The sequence below is a fragment of the Chiloscyllium plagiosum genome, unplaced genomic scaffold, assembly GCF_037043375.1.
Source record: "Chiloscyllium plagiosum isolate Xiang-an unplaced genomic scaffold, Cpla_swu_hap1 HiC_scaffold_50, whole genome shotgun sequence".
Classification (NCBI taxonomy): Eukaryota; Metazoa; Chordata; class Chondrichthyes; order Orectolobiformes; family Hemiscylliidae; genus Chiloscyllium; species Chiloscyllium plagiosum.
In genome coordinates this window covers 46,981,000-47,000,005 of record NW_028270188.1, presented here as the reverse complement: position 1 = coordinate 47,000,005, position 19,006 = coordinate 46,981,000, and the positions used below count along the sequence as shown (strand labels likewise).

The 19,006-nt window shown below is 53.4% G+C and overlaps 1 protein-coding gene across 2 annotated transcripts in view; it reads right to left on the bottom strand.

Moving 5' to 3' along the window:
* mtmr11 (myotubularin related protein 11) overlaps positions 1 to 19,006 on the bottom strand; it is a 73,137-nt gene that overhangs the window by 28,347 nt on the left and 25,784 nt on the right. The gene's annotated exons all lie outside the window — the stretch shown is intronic.

Below are 19,006 nucleotides of genomic sequence, written 5' to 3'. Positions count from 1 at the left end.
CTGGTGGGGACAGGTCTGTCACTGTATAACACTGGGATACAGTACTGGTGGGGACAGGTCTGTCCCTGTATAACATTGGGGTACAGTACTGGTGGGGACAGGTCTGTCCCTTTATAACACTGGGGTACAGTACTGGTGGGGACAGGTCTGTCACTGTATAACACTGGGGTACAGTACTGGTGGGGACAGGTCTGTCCCTGTATAACACTGGGGTACAGTACTGGTGGGGACAGGTCTGTCACTGTATAACACTGGGGTACAGTACTGGTGGGGACAGGTCTGTCCCTGTATAACACTGGGGTACAGTACTGGTGGGGACAGGTCTGTCCCTGTATAACACTGGGGTACAGTACTGGTGGGGGACAGGTCTGTCACTGTATAACACTTGGGTACAGTACTGGTGGGGACAGGTCTGTCACTGTATAACACTGGGGTACAGTACTGGTGGGGACAGGTCTGTCACTGTATAACACTGGGGTACAGTACTGGTGGGGACAGGTCTGTCACTGTATAACACTAGGGTACAGTACTGGTGGGGACAGGTCTGTCCCTGTATAACACGGGTACAGTACTGGTGGGGACAGGTCTGTCACTGTATAACACTGGGGTACAGTACTGGTGGGGACAGGTCTGTCCCTGTATAACATTGGGGTACAGTACTGGTGGGGACAGGTCTGTCACTGTATAACACTGGGGTACAGTACTGGTGGGGACAGGTCTGTCCCTGTATAACACTGGGGTACAGTCCTGGTGGGGACAGGTCTGTCACTGTATAACACTGGGGTACAGTACTGGTGGGGACAGGTCTGTCACTGTATAACACTGGGGTACAGTACTGGTGGGGGACAGGTCTAACACTGTATAACACTGGGATACAGTACTGGTGGGGGACAGGTCTGACACTGTATAACACTGGGGTACAGTACTGGTGGGGACAGGTCTGTCACTGTATAACACTGGGGTACAGTACTGGTGGGGACAGGTCTGTCCCTGTGTAACACTGGGGTACAGTACTGGTGGGGACAGGTCTGTCCCTGTATAACACTGGGGTACAGTACTGGTGCGGACAGGTCTGTCACTGTATAACACTGGGGTACCGTACTGGTGGGGACAGGTCTGTCACTGTATAACACTGGGGTACAGTACTGGTGGGGACAGGTCTGTCCCTGTATAACACTGGGGTACAGTACTGGTGGGGACAGGTCTGTCACTGTATAACACTGGGGTACAGTACTGGTGGGGACAGGTCTGTCACTGTATAACACTGGAGTACAGTACTGGTGGGGACAGGTCTGTCACTGTATAACACTAGGGTACAGTACTGGTGGGGACAGGTCTGTCCCTGTATAACACGGGTACAGTACTGTTGGGGACAGGTCTGTCACTGTATAACACTGGGGTACAGTACTGGTGGGGACAGGTCTGTCCCTGTATAACACGGGTACAGTATTGGTGGGGGACAGGTCTGTCACTGTATAACGCTGGGGTACAGTACTGGTGGGGGACAGGTCTAACACTGTATAACACTGGGATACAGTACTGGTGGGGGACAGGTCTGACACTGCATAACACTGGGGTACAGTACTGGTGGGGACAGGTCTGTCCCTGTATAACACTGGGGTACAGTACTGGTGGGGACAGGTCTGTCCCTGTATAACACTGGGGTACAGTACTGGTGGGGACAGGTCTGTCCCTGTATAACACTGGGGTACAGTACTGGTGGGGACAGGTCTGTCCCTGTGTAACACTGAGGTACAGTACGGTGGGGACAGGTCTGTCACTGTATAACACTGGGGTACAGTACTGGTGGGGACAGGTCTGTCACTGTATAACACTGGGGTACAGTACTGGTGGGGACAGGTCTGTCCCTGTGTAACACTGAGGTACAGTACGGTGGGGACAGGTCTGTCACTGTATAACACTGGGGTACAGTACTGGTGGGGACAGGTCTGTCACTGTATAACACTGGGGTACAGTACTGGTGGGGACAGGTCTGTCACTGTATAACACTGGGGTACAGTACTGGTGGGGACAGGTCTGTCACTGTATAACACTGGGGTACAGTACTGGTGGGGACTGGTCTGTCCCTGTGTAACACTGAGGTACAGTACTGGTGGGGACAGGTCTGTCACTGTATAACACTGGGGTACAGTACTGGGTGGGGACAGGTCTGTCCCTGTATAACACTGGGGTACAGTCCTGGTGGGGACAGGTCTGTCACTGTATAACACTGGGGTACAGTACTGGTGGGGACAGGTCTGTCACTGTATAACACTGGGGTACAGTACTGGTGGGGACAGGTCTGTCACTGTATAACACTGGGGTACAGTACTGGTGGGGACAGGTCTGTCACTGTATAACACTGGGGTACAGTACTGGGTGGGGACAGGTCTGTCCCTGTGTAACACTGGGGTACAGTACTGGTGGGGACAGGTCTGTCACTGTATAACACTGGGGTACAGTACTGGTGGGGACAGGTCTGTCCCTGTATAACACTGGTGTACAGTACTGGTGGGGACAGGTCTGTCCCTGTATAACACTGGGGTACAGTACTGGGTGGGGACAGGTCTGTCCCTGTGTAACACTGGGGTACGGTACTGGTGGGGACAGGTCTGTCACTGTATAACACTGGGGTACAGTACTGGTGGGGACAGGTCTGTCCCTGTATAACACTGGGGTACAGTACTGGGTGGGGACAGGTCTGTCCCTGTATAACACTGGGGTACAGTACTGGGTGGGGACAGGTCTGTCACTGTATAACACTGGGGTACAGTACTGGGTGGGGACAGGTCTGTCACTGTATAAGACTGGGGTACAGTACTGGGTGGGGACAGGTCTGTCACTGTATAACACTGGGGTACAGTACTGGTGGGGACAGGTCTGTCACTGTATAACACTGGGATACAGTACTGGGTGGGGACAGGTCTGTCCCTGTGTAACACTGGGGTACAGTACTGGGTGGGGACAGGTCTGTTCCTGTGTAACACTGGGGTACAGTACTGGGTGGGGACAGGTCTGTCCCTGTGTAACACTGGGGTACAGTACTGGGTGGGGACAGGTCTGTCACTGTATAACACTGGGGTACAGTACTGGTGGGGACAGGTCTGTCACTGTATAACACTGGGGTACAGTACTGGGTGGGGACAGGTCTGTCACTGTATAACACTGGGATACAGTACTGGTGGGGACAGGTCTGTCACTGTATAACACTGGGGTACAGTACTGGGTGGGGACAGGTCTGTCACTGTATAACACTGGGATACAGTACTGGTGGGGACAGGTCTGTCACTGTATAACACTGGGGTACAGTACTGGTGGGGACAGGTCTGTCACTGTATAACACTGGGGTACAGTACTGGTGGGGACAGGTCTGTCTCTGTATAACACTGGGGTACAGTACTGGGTGGGGACAGGTCTGTCCCTGTGTAACACTGGGGTACAGTACTGGTGGGGACAGGTCTGTCACTGTATAACACTGGGGTACAGTACTGGTGGGGACAGGTCTGTCCCTGTATAACACTGGTGTACAGTACTGGTGGGGACAGGTCTGTCCCTGTATAACACTGGGGTACAGTACTGGGTGGGGACAGGTCTGTCCCTGTGTAACACTGGGGTACGGTACTGGTGGGGACAGGTCTGTCACTGTATAACACTGGGGTACAGTACTGGTGGGGACAGGTCTGTCCCTGTATAACACTGGGGTACAGTACTGGGTGGGGACAGGTCTGTCCCTGTGTAACACTGGGGTACAGTACTGGGTGGGGACAGGTCTGTCACTGTATAACACTGGGGTACAGTACTGGGTGGGGACAGGTCTGTCACTGTATAACACTGGGGTACAGTACTGGTGGGGACAGGTCTGTCACTGTATAACACTGGGATACAGTACTGGGTGGGGACAGGTCTGTCCCTGTGTAACACTGGGGTACAGTACTGGGTGGGGACAGGTCTGTCCCTGTGTAACACTGGGGTACAGTACTGGGTGGGGACAGGTCTGTCACTGTATAACACTGGGGTACAGTACTGGTGGGGACAGGTCTGTCACTGTATAACACTGGGGTACAGTACTGGGTGGGGACAGGTCTGTCACTGTATAACACTGGGATACAGTACTGGTGGGGACAGGTCTGTCACTGTATAACACTGGGGTACAGTACTGGGTGGGGACAGGTCTGTCACTGTATAACACTGGGATACAGTACTGGTGGGGACAGGTCTGTCACTGTATAACACTGGGGTACAGTACTGGTGGGGACAGGTCTGTCACTGTATAACACTGGGGTACAGTACTGGTGGGGACAGGTCTGTCTCTGTATAACACTGGGGTACAGTACTGGGTGGGGACAGGTCTGTCCCTGTGTAACACTGGGGTACAGTACTGGTGGGGACAGGTCTGTCACTGTATAACACTGGGGTACAGTACTGGTGGGGACAGGTCTGTCCCTGTATAACACTGGTGTACAGTACTGGTGGGGACAGGTCTGTCCCTGTATAACACTGGGGTACAGTACTGGGTGGGGACAGGTCTGTCCCTGTGTAACACTGGGGTACGGTACTGGTGGGGACAGGTCTGTCACTGTATAACACTGGGGTACAGTACTGGTGGGGACAGGTCTGTCCCTGTATAACACTGGGGTACAGTACTGGGTGGGGACAGGTCTGTCCCTGTGTAACACTGGGGTACAGTACTGGGTGGGGACAGGTCTGTCACTGTATAACACTGGGGTACAGTACTGGGTGGGGACAGGTCTGTCACTGTATAAGACTGGGGTACAGTACTGGGTGGGGACAGGTCTGTCACTGTATAACACTGGGGTACAGTACTGGTGGGGACAGGTCTGTCAGTGTATAACACTGGGATACAGTACTGGGTGGGGACAGGTCTGTCACTGTATAACACTGGGGTACAGTACTGGTGGGGACAGGTCTGTCAGTGTATAACACTGGGATACAGTACTGGGTGGGGACAGGTCTGTCACTGTATAACACGGGTACAGTACTGGTGGGGGACAGGTCTGTCACTGTATAACGCTGGGGTACAGTACTGGTGGGGGACAGGTCTAACACTGTATAACACTGGGGTACAGCACTGGTGGGGACAGGTCTGTCACTATATAACACTGGGGTACAGTACTGGTGGGGACAGGTCTGTCACTGTATAACACTGGGGTACAGTACTGGTGGGGGACAGGTCTAACACTGTATAACACTGGGGTACAGCACTGGTGGGGACAGGTCTGTCACTATATAACACTGGGGTACAGTACTGGTGGGGACAGGTCTGTCCCTGTATAACACTGGGGTACAGTACTGGTGGGGACAGGTCTGTCCCTGTGTAACACTGAGGTACAGTACGGTGGGGACAGGTCTGTCACTGTATAACACTGGGGTACAGTACTGGTGGGGACAGGTCTGTCACTGTATAACACTGGGGTACAGTACTGGTGGGGACAGGTCTGTCACTGTATAACACTGGGGTACAGTACTGGTGGGGACAGGTCTGTCACTGTGTAACACTGGGGTACAGTACTGGTGGGGACAGGTCTGTCCCTGTGTAACACTGAGGTACAGTACGGTGGGGACAGGTCTGTCACTGTATAACACTGGGGTACAGTACTGGTGGGGACAGGTCTGTCACTGTATAACACTGGGGTACAGTACTGGTGGGGACAGGTCTGTCACTGTATAACACTGGGGTACAGTACTGGTGGGGACAGGTCTGTCCCTGTATAACACTGGGGTACAGTACTGGTGGGGACAGGTCTGTCCCTGTGTAACACTGAGGTACAGTACGGTGGGGACAGGTCTGTCACTGTATAACACTGGGGTACAGTACTGGTGGGGACAGGTCTGTCCCTGTATAACACTGGGGTACAGTACTGGTGGGGACAGGTCTGTCCCTGTATAACACTGGGGTACAGTACTGGTGGGGACAGGTCTGTCCCTGTGTAACACTGAGGTACAGTACTGGTAGGGACAGGTCTGTCCCTGTATAACACTGGGGTACAGTACTGGTGGGGACAGGTCTGTCACTGTATAACACTGGGGTACCGTACTGGTGGGGACAGGTCTGTCACTGTATAACACTGGGATACAGTACTGGTGGGGACAGGTCTGTCCCTGTATAACATTGGGGTACAGTACTGGTGGGGACAGGTCTGTCCCTTTATAACACTGGGGTACAGTACTGGTGGGGACAGGTCTGTCACTGTATAACACTGGGGTACAGTACTGGTGGGGACAGGTCTGTCCCTGTATAACACTGGGGTACAGTACTGGTGGGGACAGGTCTGTCACTGTATAACACTGGGGTACAGTACTGGTGGGGACAGGTCTGTCCCTGTATAACACTGGGGTACAGTACTGGTGGGGACAGGTCTGTCCCTGTATAACACTGGGGTACAGTACTGGTGGGGGACAGGTCTGTCACTGTATAACACTTGGGTACAGTACTGGTGGGGACAGGTCTGTCACTGTATAACACTGGGGTACAGTACTGGTGGGGACAGGTCTGTCACTGTATAACACTGGGGTACAGTACTGGTGGGGACAGGTCTGTCACTGTATAACACTAGGGTACAGTACTGGTGGGGACAGGTCTGTCCCTGTATAACACGGGTACAGTACTGGTGGGGACAGGTCTGTCACTGTATAACACTGGGGTACAGTACTGGTGGGGACAGGTCTGTCCCTGTATAACATTGGGGTACAGTACTGGTGGGGACAGGTCTGTCACTGTATAACACTGGGGTACAGTACTGGTGGGGACAGGTCTGTCCCTGTATAACACTGGGGTACAGTCCTGGTGGGGACAGGTCTGTCACTGTATAACACTGGGGTACAGTACTGGTGGGGACAGGTCTGTCACTGTATAACACTGGGGTACAGTACTGGTGGGGGACAGGTCTAACACTGTATAACACTGGGATACAGTACTGGTGGGGGACAGGTCTGACACTGTATAACACTGGGGTACAGTACTGGTGGGGACAGGTCTGTCACTGTATAACACTGGGGTACAGTACTGGTGGGGACAGGTCTGTCCCTGTGTAACACTGGGGTACAGTACTGGTGGGGACAGGTCTGTCCCTGTATAACACTGGGGTACAGTACTGGTGCGGACAGGTCTGTCACTGTATAACACTGGGGTACCGTACTGGTGGGGACAGGTCTGTCACTGTATAACACTGGGGTACAGTACTGGTGGGGACAGGTCTGTCCCTGTATAACACTGGGGTACAGTACTGGTGGGGACAGGTCTGTCACTGTATAACACTGGGGTACAGTACTGGTGGGGACAGGTCTGTCACTGTATAACACTGGAGTACAGTACTGGTGGGGACAGGTCTGTCACTGTATAACACTAGGGTACAGTACTGGTGGGGACAGGTCTGTCCCTGTATAACACGGGTACAGTACTGTTGGGGACAGGTCTGTCACTGTATAACACTGGGGTACAGTACTGGTGGGGACAGGTCTGTCCCTGTATAACACGGGTACAGTATTGGTGGGGGACAGGTCTGTCACTGTATAACGCTGGGGTACAGTACTGGTGGGGGACAGGTCTAACACTGTATAACACTGGGATACAGTACTGGTGGGGGACAGGTCTGACACTGCATAACACTGGGGTACAGTACTGGTGGGGACAGGTCTGTCCCTGTATAACACTGGGGTACAGTACTGGTGGGGACAGGTCTGTCCCTGTATAACACTGGGGTACAGTACTGGTGGGGACAGGTCTGTCCCTGTATAACACTGGGGTACAGTACTGGTGGGGACAGGTCTGTCCCTGTGTAACACTGAGGTACAGTACGGTGGGGACAGGTCTGTCACTGTATAACACTGGGGTACAGTACTGGTGGGGACAGGTCTGTCACTGTATAACACTGGGGTACAGTACTGGTGGGGACAGGTCTGTCCCTGTGTAACACTGAGGTACAGTACGGTGGGGACAGGTCTGTCACTGTATAACACTGGGGTACAGTACTGGTGGGGACAGGTCTGTCACTGTATAACACTGGGGTACAGTACTGGTGGGGACAGGTCTGTCACTGTATAACACTGGGGTACAGTACTGGTGGGGACAGGTCTGTCACTGTATAACACTGGGGTACAGTACTGGTGGGGACTGGTCTGTCCCTGTGTAACACTGAGGTACAGTACTGGTGGGGACAGGTCTGTCACTGTATAACACTGGGGTACAGTACTGGGTGGGGACAGGTCTGTCCCTGTGTAACACTGAGGTACAGTACTGGTGGGGACTGGTCTGTCCCTGTGTAACACTGGGGTACAGTACTGGTGGGGACAGGTCTGTCATTGTATAACACTGGGGTACAGTACTGGTGGGGACAGGTCTGTCCCTTTATAACACTGGGGCACAGTACTGGTGGGGACAGGTCTGTCACTGTATATCACTGGGGTACAGTACTGGTGGGGACAGGTCAGTCACTGTGTAACACTGGGGTACAGTACTGGTGGGGACAGGTCTGTCACTGTATAACACTGGGGTACAGTACTGGTGGGGACAGGTCTGTCACTGTATAACACTGGGGTACAGTACTGGTAGGGACAGGTCTGTCACTGTAAAACACTGGGGTACAGTACTGGTGGGGACAGGTCTGTCACTGTATAACACTGGGATACAGTACTGGTGGGGACAGGTCTGTCACTGTGTAACACTGGGGGACAGTACTGGTGGGGACAGGTCTGTCACTGTATAACACTGGGCTACAGTACTGGAGGGGACAGGTCTGTCCCTGTACAACACTGGGGTACAGTACTGGTGGAGGACAGGTCTGTCACTGTATAACACTGGGGTACGGTACTGGTGGGGACAGGTCTGTCCCTGTATAACACTGGGGTACAGGTCTGTCACTGTATAACACTGGGGTACAGTACTGGTGGGGACAGGTCTGTCACTGTGTAACACTGGGGTACAGTACTGGTGGGGACAGGTCTGTCACTGTATAACACTGGAGTACAGTACTGGTGGGGACAGGTCTGTCAGTGTGTAACACTGGGGTACAGTACTGGTGGGGACAGGTCTGTCAGTGTGTAACACTGGGGTACAGTACTGGTGGGGACAGGTCTGTCACTGTATAACACTGGGGTACAGTACTGGTGGGGACTGGTCTGTCCCCGTATAACACTGGGTTACAGTACTGGTGGGGACAGGTCTGTCCCTGTATAACACTGGGGTACAGGTCTGTCACTGTATAACACTGGGGTACAGTACTGGTGGAGGACAGGTCTGTCACTGTATAACACTGGGGTACGGTACTGGTGGGGACAGGTCTGTCCCTGTATAACACTGGGGTACAGGTCTGTCACTGTATAACACTGGGGTACAGTACTGGTGGGGACAGGTCTGTCACTGTATAACACTGGGGTACAGTACTGGTGGGGACAGGTCTGTCCCTGTATAACACTGGAGTACAGTACTGGTGGGGACAGGTCTGTCAGTGTGTAACACTGGGGTACAGTACTGGGTGGGGACAGGTCTGTCCCTGTGTAACACTGGGGTACAGTACTGGGTGGGGACAGGTCTGTCCCTGTGTAACACTGGGGTACAGTACTGGTGGGGACAGGTCTGTCACTGTATAACACTGGGGTACAGTACTGGTGGGGACAGGTCTGTCACTGTATAACACTGGGGTCCAGTACTGGTGGGGACAGGTCTGTCACTGTATAACACTGGGGTACAGTACTGGTGGGGACAGGTCTGTCACTGTATAACACTGGGGTACAGTACTGGTGAGGACAGGTCTGTCACGGTATAACACTGGGGTACAGTACTGGTGGGGACAGGTCTGTCACTGTATGACACTGGGGTACCGTACTGGTGGGGGACAGGTCTGTCACTGTGTAACACTGGGCTACAGTACTGGAGGGGACAGGTCTGTCCCTGTACAACACTGGGGTACAGTACTGGTGGGGACAGGTCTGTCCCTGTGTAACACTGGGGTACAGTACTGGTGTGGACTGGTCTGTCACTGTATCATACTGGGGTACAGTACTGGTGGGAAGAAAGTGTGGTCTGCAGATGCTGGAGATCAGAGCTAGAAATGTGTTGCTGGAAAAGTGCAGCAGGTCAGGCAGCATCCAGGGAACAGGAGAATCGACGTTTCGGGCATAAGCCCTTCTTCGGGAATGGGGTACAGTACTGGTGGGGACAGGTCTGTCCCTGTATAACACTGGGGTACAGTACTGGTGGGGGACAGGTCTGTCCCTGTATAACACTGGGGTACAGTACTGGTGGGGACTGGTCTGTCCCCGTATAACACTGGGGTACAGTACTGGTGGGGACAGGTCTGTCCCCGTATAACACTGGGGTACAGTCCTGGTGGGGACTGGTCTGTCCCCGTTTCACACTGGGGTACAGTACTGGTGGGGACAGGTCTGTCACTGTATAACACTGGGGTACAGTACTGGTGGGGACAGGTCTGTCACTGTATAACACTGGGGCACAGTACTGGTGGGGACAGGTCTGTCACTGTATAACACTAGGGTACAGTACTGGTGGGGACAGGTCTGTCCCTGTATAACACGGGTACAATACTGGTGGGGACAGGTCTGTCACTGTATAACACTGGGGTACAGTACTGGTGGGGACAGGTCTGTCACTGTATAACACTGGGGTACAGTACTGGTGAGGACAGGTCTGTCACGGTATAACACTGGGGTACAGTACTGGTGGGGACAGGTCTGTCACTGTATAACACTGGGGTACCGTACTGGTGGGGGACAGGTCTGTCACTGTGTAACACTGGGGTACAGTACTGGTGGGGACTGGTCTGTCCCCGTATAACACTGGGGTACAGTACTGGTGGGGACAGGTCTGTCCCCGTATAACACTGGGGTACAGTCCTGGTGGGGACTGGTCTGTCCCCGTTTCACACTGGGGTACAGTACTGGTGGGGACAGGTCTGTCACTGTATAACACTGGGGTACAGTACTGGTGGGGACAGGTCTGTCACTGTATAACACTGGGGCACAGTACTGGTGGGGACAGGTCTGTCACTGTATAACACTAGGGTACAGTACTGGTGGGGACAGGTCTGTCCCTGTATAACACGGGTACAATACTGGTGGGGACAGGTCTGTCACTGTATAACACTGGGGTACAGTACTGGTGGGGACAGGTCTGTCCCTGTATAACACGGGTTCAGTACTGGTGGGGGACAGGTCTGTCACTGTATAACGCTGGGGGACAGTACTGGTGGGGGACAGGTCTGTCACTGTATAACACTGGGGTACAGTACTGGTGGGGACAGGTCTGTCCCTGTATAACACGGGTACAGTACTGGTGGGGACAGGTCTGTCACTGTATAACACTGGGGTACAGTACTGGTGGGGACAGGTCTGTCCCTGTATAACACTGGGGTACAGTACTGGTGGGGACAGGTCTGTCACTGTATAACACGGGTACAGTACTGGTGGGGACAGGTCTGTCACTGTATAACACTGGGATACAGTACTGGTGGGGTCAGGTCTGTCCCTGTATAACACTGGGATACAGTACTGGTGGGGGACAGGTCTGTCACTGTATAACACTGGGGTACAGTACCGGTGGGGACAGGTCTGTCACTGTATAACACTGGGATACAGTACTGGTGGGGACAGGTCTGTCCCTGTATAACACTGGGATACAGTACTGGTGGGGTCAGGTCTGTCCCTGTATAACACTGGCATACAGTACTGGTGGGGGTCAGGTCTGTCCCTGTATAACACTGGGGTACAGTACTGGTGGGGTCAGGTCTGTCCCTGTATAACACTGGGGGACAGTACTGGTGGGGACAGGTCTGTCACTGTATAACACTGGGGTACAGTACTGGTGGGGACAGGTCTGTCACTGTATAACACTGGGGTACAGTACTGGTGGGGACAGGTCTGTCCCTGTATAACACTGGGATACAGTACTGGTGGGGACAGGTCTGTCACTGTATAACACTGGGGTACAGTACTGGTGGGGACAGGTCTGTCACTGTATAACACTGGGGTACAGTACTGGTGGGGTCAGGTCTGTCTCTGTATAACACTGGGGTACAGGACTGGTGGGGACAGGTCTGTCACTGTATAACACTGGGGTACAGTACTGGTGGGGACAGGTCTGTCACTGTATAACACTGGGGTACAGTACTGGTGGGGACAGGTCTGTCCCTGTATAACACTGGGGGACAGTACTGGTGGGGACAGGTCTGTCACTGTATAACACTGGGGTACAGTACTGGTTGGGACAGGTCTGTCACTGTATAACACTGGGGTACAGTACTGGTGGGGGACAGGTCTGTCCCTGTATAACACTGGGGTACAGTACTGGTGGGGACAGGTCTGTCACTGTATAACGCTGGGGTACAGTACTGGTGGGGGACAGGTCTGTCCCTGTATAACACTGGGGTACAGTACTGGTGGGGACAGGTCTGTCACTGTGTAACACTGGGGTACAGTACTGGTGGGGACAGGTCTGTCATTGTATAACACTGGGGTACAGTACTGGTGGGGGACAGGTCTGTCCCTGTATAACACTGGGGTACAGTACTGGTGGGGGACAGGTCTGTCACTGTATAACACTGGGGTACAGTACTGGTGGGGACAGGTCTGTCCCTGTATAACACGGGTACAGTACTGGTGGGGGACAGGTCTGTCACTGTATAACGCTGGGGTACAGTACTGGTGGGGGACAGGTCTAACACTGTATAACACTGGGGTACAGCACTGGTGGGGACAGGTCTGTCACTATATAACACTGGGGTACAGTACTGGTGGGGACAGGTCTGTCCCTGTATAACACTGGGGTACAGTACTGGTGGGGACAGGTCTGTCCCTGTATAACACTGGGGTACAGTACTGGTGGGGACAGGTCTGTCACTGTATAACACTGGGGTACAGTACTGGTGGGGACAGGTCTGTCACTGTATAACACTGGGGTACAGTACTGGTGGGGACAGGTCTGTCACTGTGTAACACTGGGGTACAGTACTGGTGGGGACAGGTCTGTCACTGTATAACACTGGGGTACAGTACTCGTGGGGACAGGTCTGTCCCTGTGTAACACTGAGGTACAGTACGGGTGGGGACAGGTCTGTCACTGTATAACACTGGGGTACAGTACTGGGTGGGGACAGGTCTGTCCCTGTATAACACTGGGGTACAGTACTGGTGGGGACAGGTCTGTCACTGTATAACACTGGGGTACCGTACTGGTGGGGACAGGTCTGTCCCTGTATAACACTGGGGTACAGTACTGGTGGGGACAGGTCTGTCACTGTATAACACTGGGATACAGTACTGGTGGGGACAGGTCTGTCCCTGTATAACACTGGGGTACAGTACTGGTGGGGACAGGTCTGTCCCTTTATAACACTGGGGTACAGTACTGGTGGGGACAGGTCTGTCACTGTATAACACTGGGGTACAGTACTGGTGGGGACAGGTCTGTCCCTGTATAACACTGGGGTACAGTACTGGTGGGGACAGGTCTGTCACTGTATAACACTGGGGTACAGTACTGGTGGGGACAGGTCTGTCACTGTATAACACTGGGGTACAGTACTGGTGGGGACAGGTCTGTCACTGTATAACACTGGGGTACAGTACTGGTGGGGACAGGTCTGTCACTGTATAACACTAGGGTACAGTACTGGTGGGGACAGGTCTGTCCCTGTATAACACGGGTACAGTACTGGTGGGGACAGGTCTGTCACTGTATAACACTGGGGTACAGTACTGGTGGGGACAGGTCTGTCCCTGTATAACACTGGGGTACAGTACTGGTGGGGACAGGTCTGTCACTGTATAACACTGGGGTACAGTACTGGTGGGGACAGGTCTGTCCCTGTATAACACTGGGGTACAGTACTGGTGGGGACAGGTCTGTCACTGTATAACACTGGGGTACAGTACTGGTGGGGACAGGTCTGTCCCTGTATAACACGGGTTCAGTACTGGTGGGGGACAGGTCTGTCACTGTATAACGCTGGGGGACAGTACTGGTGGGGGACAGGTCTGTCACTGTATAACACTGGGGTACAGTACTGGTGGGGACAGGTCTGTCCCTGTATAACACGGGTACAGTACTGGTGGGGACAGGTCTGTCACTGTATAACACTGGGGTACAGTACTGGTGGGGACAGGTCTGTCCCTGTATAACACTGGGGTACAGTACTGGTGGGGACAGGTCTGTCACTGTATAACACGGGTACAGTACTGGTGGGGACAGGTCTGTCACTGTATAACACTGGGATACAGTACTGGTGGGGTCAGGTCTGTCCCTGTATAACACTGGGATACAGTACTGGTGGGGGACAGGTCTGTCACTGTATAACACTGGGGTACAGTACCGGTGGGGACAGGTCTGTCACTGTATAACACTGGGATACAGTACTGGTGGGGACAGGTCTGTCCCTGTATAACACTGGGATACAGTACTGGTGGGGTCAGGTCTGTCCCTGTATAACACTGGCATACAGTACTGGTGGGGGACAGGTCTGTCACTGTATAACACTGGGGTACAGTACCGGTGGGGACAGGTCTGTCCCTGTATAACACTGGGGTACAGTACTGGTGAGGACAGGTCTGTCCCTGTATAACACTGGGGTACAGGACTGGTGGGGACAGGTCTGTCACTGTATAACACTGGGGTACAGTACTGGTGGGGACAGGTCTGTCACTGTATAACACTGGGGTACAGTACTGGTGGGGGACAGGTCTGTCCCTGTATAACACTGGGGTACAGTACTGGTGGGGACAGGTCTGTCACTGTATAACACTGGGGTACAGTACTGGTGGGGGACAGGTCTGTCACTGTATAACACTGGGGTGCAGTACTGGTGGGGACAGGTCTGTCACTGTGTAACACTGGGGTACAGTACTGGTGGGGACAGGTCTGTCACTGTATAACACTGGGGTACAGTACTGGTGGGGACAGGTCTGTCACTGTATAACACTGGGGTACAGTACTGGTGGGGACAGGTCTGTCACTGTATAACACTGGGGTACAGTACTGGTGGGGACAGGTCTGTCACTGTGTAACACTGGGGTACAGTACTGGTGGGGACAGGTCTGTCACTGTATAACACTGGGGTACAGTACTGGTGGGGACAGGTCTGTCACTGTATAACACTGGGGTACAGTACTGGTGGGGACAGGTCTGTCACTGTATAACACTGGGGTACGGTACTGGTGGGGTCAGGTCTGTCCCTGTATAACACTGGGGTACAGTACTGGTGGGGTCAGGTCTGTCCCTGTATAACACTGGGGTACAGTACTGGTGGGGTCAGGTCTGTCCCTGTATAACACTGGGGGACAGTACTGGTGGGGACAGGTCTGTCACTGTATAACACTGGGGTACAGTACTGGTGGGGACAGGTCTGTCACTGTATAACACTGGGGTACAGTACTGGTGGGGACAGGTCTGTCCCTGTATAACACTGGGATACAGTACTGGTGGGGACAGGTCTGTCACTGTATAACACTGGGGTACAGTACTGGTGGGGACAGGTCTGTCACTGTATAACACTGGGGTACAGTACTGGTGGGGTCAGGTCTGTCTCTGTATAACACTGGGGTACAGGACTGGTGGGGACAGGTCTGTCACTGTATAACACTGGGGTACAGTACTGGTGGGGACAGGTCTGTCACTGTATAACACTGGGGTACAGTACTGGTGGGGACAGGTCTGTCCCTGTATAACACTGGGGGACAGTACTGGTGGGGACAGGTCTGTCACTGTATAACACTGGGGTACAGTACTGGTTGGGACAGGTCTGTCACTGTATAACACTGGGGTACAGTACTGGTGGGGACAGGTCTGTCCCTGTATAACACTGGGGGACAGTACTGGTGGGGACAGGTCTGTCACTGTATAACACTGGGGTACAGTACTGGTGGGGACAGGTCTGTCACTGTATAACACTGGGATACAGTACTGGTGGGGACAGGTCTGTCACTGTATAACACTGGGGTACAGTACTGGTGGGGACAGGTCTGTCACTGTATAACACTGGGGTACAGTACTGGTGGGGTCAGGTCTGTCTCTGTATAACACTGGGGTACAGGACTGGTGGGGACAGGTCTGTCACTGTATAACACTGGGGTACAGTCCTGGTGGGGACAGGTCTGTCACTGTATAACACTGGGGTACAGTACTGGTGGGGACAGGTCTGTCACTGTATAACACTGGGGTACAGTACTGGTGGGGTCAGGTCTGTCTCTGTATAACACTGGGGTACAGGACTGGTGGGGACAGGTCTGTCACTGTATCACACTGGGGTACAGTACTGGTGGGGACAGGTCTGTCCCTGTATAACACGGGTACAGTACTGGTGGGGACAGGTTTGTCCCTGTATAACACTGGGGTACAGTACTGGTGGGGGCAGGTCTGTCCCTGTATAACACTGGGGTACAGTACTGGTGGGGACAGGTCTGTCACTGTATAACACTGGGGTACAGTACTGGTGGGGACAGGTCTGTCCCTGTATAACACTGGGGTACAGTACTGGTGGGGACAGGTCTGTCACTGTGTAACACTGGGGTACAGTACTGGTGGGGACAGGTCTGTCCCTGTATAACACGGGTACAGTACTGGTGGGGGACAGGTCTGTCACTGTATAACGCTGGGGTACAGTACTGGTGGGGGACAGGTCTGTCCCTGTATAACACTGGGGTACAGTACTGGTGGGGACAGGTCTGTCACTGTGTAACACTGGGGTACAGTACTGGTGGGGACAGGTCTGTCATTGTATAACACTGGGGTACAGTACTGGTGGGGGACAGGTCTGTCCCTGTATAACACTGGGGTACAGTACTGGTGGGGGACAGGTCTGTCACTGTATAACGCTGGGGTACAGTACTGGTGGGGGACAGGTCTAACACTGTATAACACTGGGGTACAGCACTGGTGGGGACAGGTCTGTCACTATATAACACTGGGGTACAGTACTGGTGGGGACAGGTCTGTCCCTGTATAACACTGGGGTACAGTACTGGTGGGGACAGGTCTGTCCCTGTATAACACTGGGGTACAGTACTGGTGGGGACAGGTCTGTCACTGTATAACACTGGGGTACAGTACTGGTGGGGACAGGTCTGTCACTGTATAACACTGGGGTACAGTACTGGTGGGGACAGGTCTGTCACTGTGTAACACTGGGGTACAGTACTGGTGGGGACAGGTCTGTCACTGTATAACACTGGGGTACAGTACTCGTGGGGACAGGTCTGTCCCTGTGTAACACTGAGGTACAGTACGGGTGGGGACAGGTCTGTCACTGTATAACACTGGGGTACAGTACTGGGTGGGGACAGGTCTGTCCCTGTATAACACTGGGGTACAGTACTGGTGGGGACAGGTCTGTCACTGTATAACACTGGGGTACCGTACTGGTGGGGACAGGTCTGTCCCTGTATAACACTGGGGTACAGTACTGGTGGGGACAGGTCTGTCACTGTATAACACTGGGATACAGTACTGGTGGGGACAGGTCTGTCCCTGTATAACACTGGGGTACAGTACTGGTGGGGACAGGTCTGTCCCTTTATAACACTGGGGTACAGTACTGGTGGGGACAGGTCTGTCACTGTATAACACTGGGGTACAGTACTGGTGGGGACAGGTCTGTCACTGTATAACACTGGGGTACAGTACTGGTGGGGACAGGTCTGTCACTGTATAACACTAGGGTACAGTACTGGTGGGGACAGGTCTGTCCCTGTATAACACGGGTACAGTACTGGTGGGGACAGGTCTGTCACTGTATAACACTGGGGTACAGTACTGGTGGGGACAGGTCTGTCCCTGTATAACACTGGGGTACAGTACTGGTGGGGACAGGTCTGTCACTGTATAACACTGGGGTACAGTACTGGTGGGGACAGGTCTGTCCCTGTATAACACTGGGGTACAGTACTGGTGGGGACAGGTCTGTCACTGTATAACACTGGGGTACAGTACTGGTGGGGACAGGTCTGTCACTGTATAACACTGGGGTACAGTACTGGTGGGGGACAGGTCTAACACTGTATAACACTGGGATACAGTACTGGTGGGGGACAGGTCTGACACTGTATAACACTGGGGTACAGTACTGGTGGGGACAGGTCTGTCACTGTATAACACTGGGGTACAGTACTGGTGGGGACAGGTCTGTCCCTGTGTAACACTGGGGTACAGTACTGGTGGGGACAGGTCTGTCCCTGTATAACACTGGGGTACAGTACTGGTGCGGACAGGTCTGTCACTGTATAACACTGGGGTACCGTACTGGTGGGGACAGGTCTGTCACTGTATAACACTGGGGTACAGTACTGGTGGGGACAGGTCTGTCCCTGTATAACACTGGGGTAGAGTACTGGTGGGGACAGGTCTGTCACTGTATAACACTGGGGTACAGTACTGGTGGGGACAGGTCTGTCCCTGTATAACACTGGAGTACAGTACTGGTGGGGACAGGTCTGTCACTGTATAACACTAGGGTACAGTACTGGTGGGGACAGGTCTGTCCCTGTATAACACGGGTACAGTACTGTTGGGGACAGGTCTGTCACTGTATAACACGGGTACAGTACTGGTGGGGGACAGGTCTGTCACTGTATAACGCTGGGGTACAGTACTGGTGGGGGACAGGTCTAACACTGTATAACACTGGGATACAGTACTGGTGGGGGACAGGTCTGACACTGCATAACACTGGGGTACAGTACTGGTGGGGACAGGTCTGTCCCTGTATAACACTGGGGTACAGTACTGGTGGGGACAGGTCTGTCCCTGTATAACACTGGGGTACAGGACTGGTGGGGACAGGTCTGTCCCTGTATAACACTGGGGTACAGTACTGGTGGGGACAGGTGTGTCACTGTATAACACTGGGGTACAGTACTGGTGGGGACAGGTCTGTCCCTGTGTAACACTGAGGTACAGTACGGTGGGGACAGGTCTGTCACTGTATAACACTGGGGTACAGTACTGGTGGGGACTGGTCTGTCCCTGTGTAACACTGGGGTACAG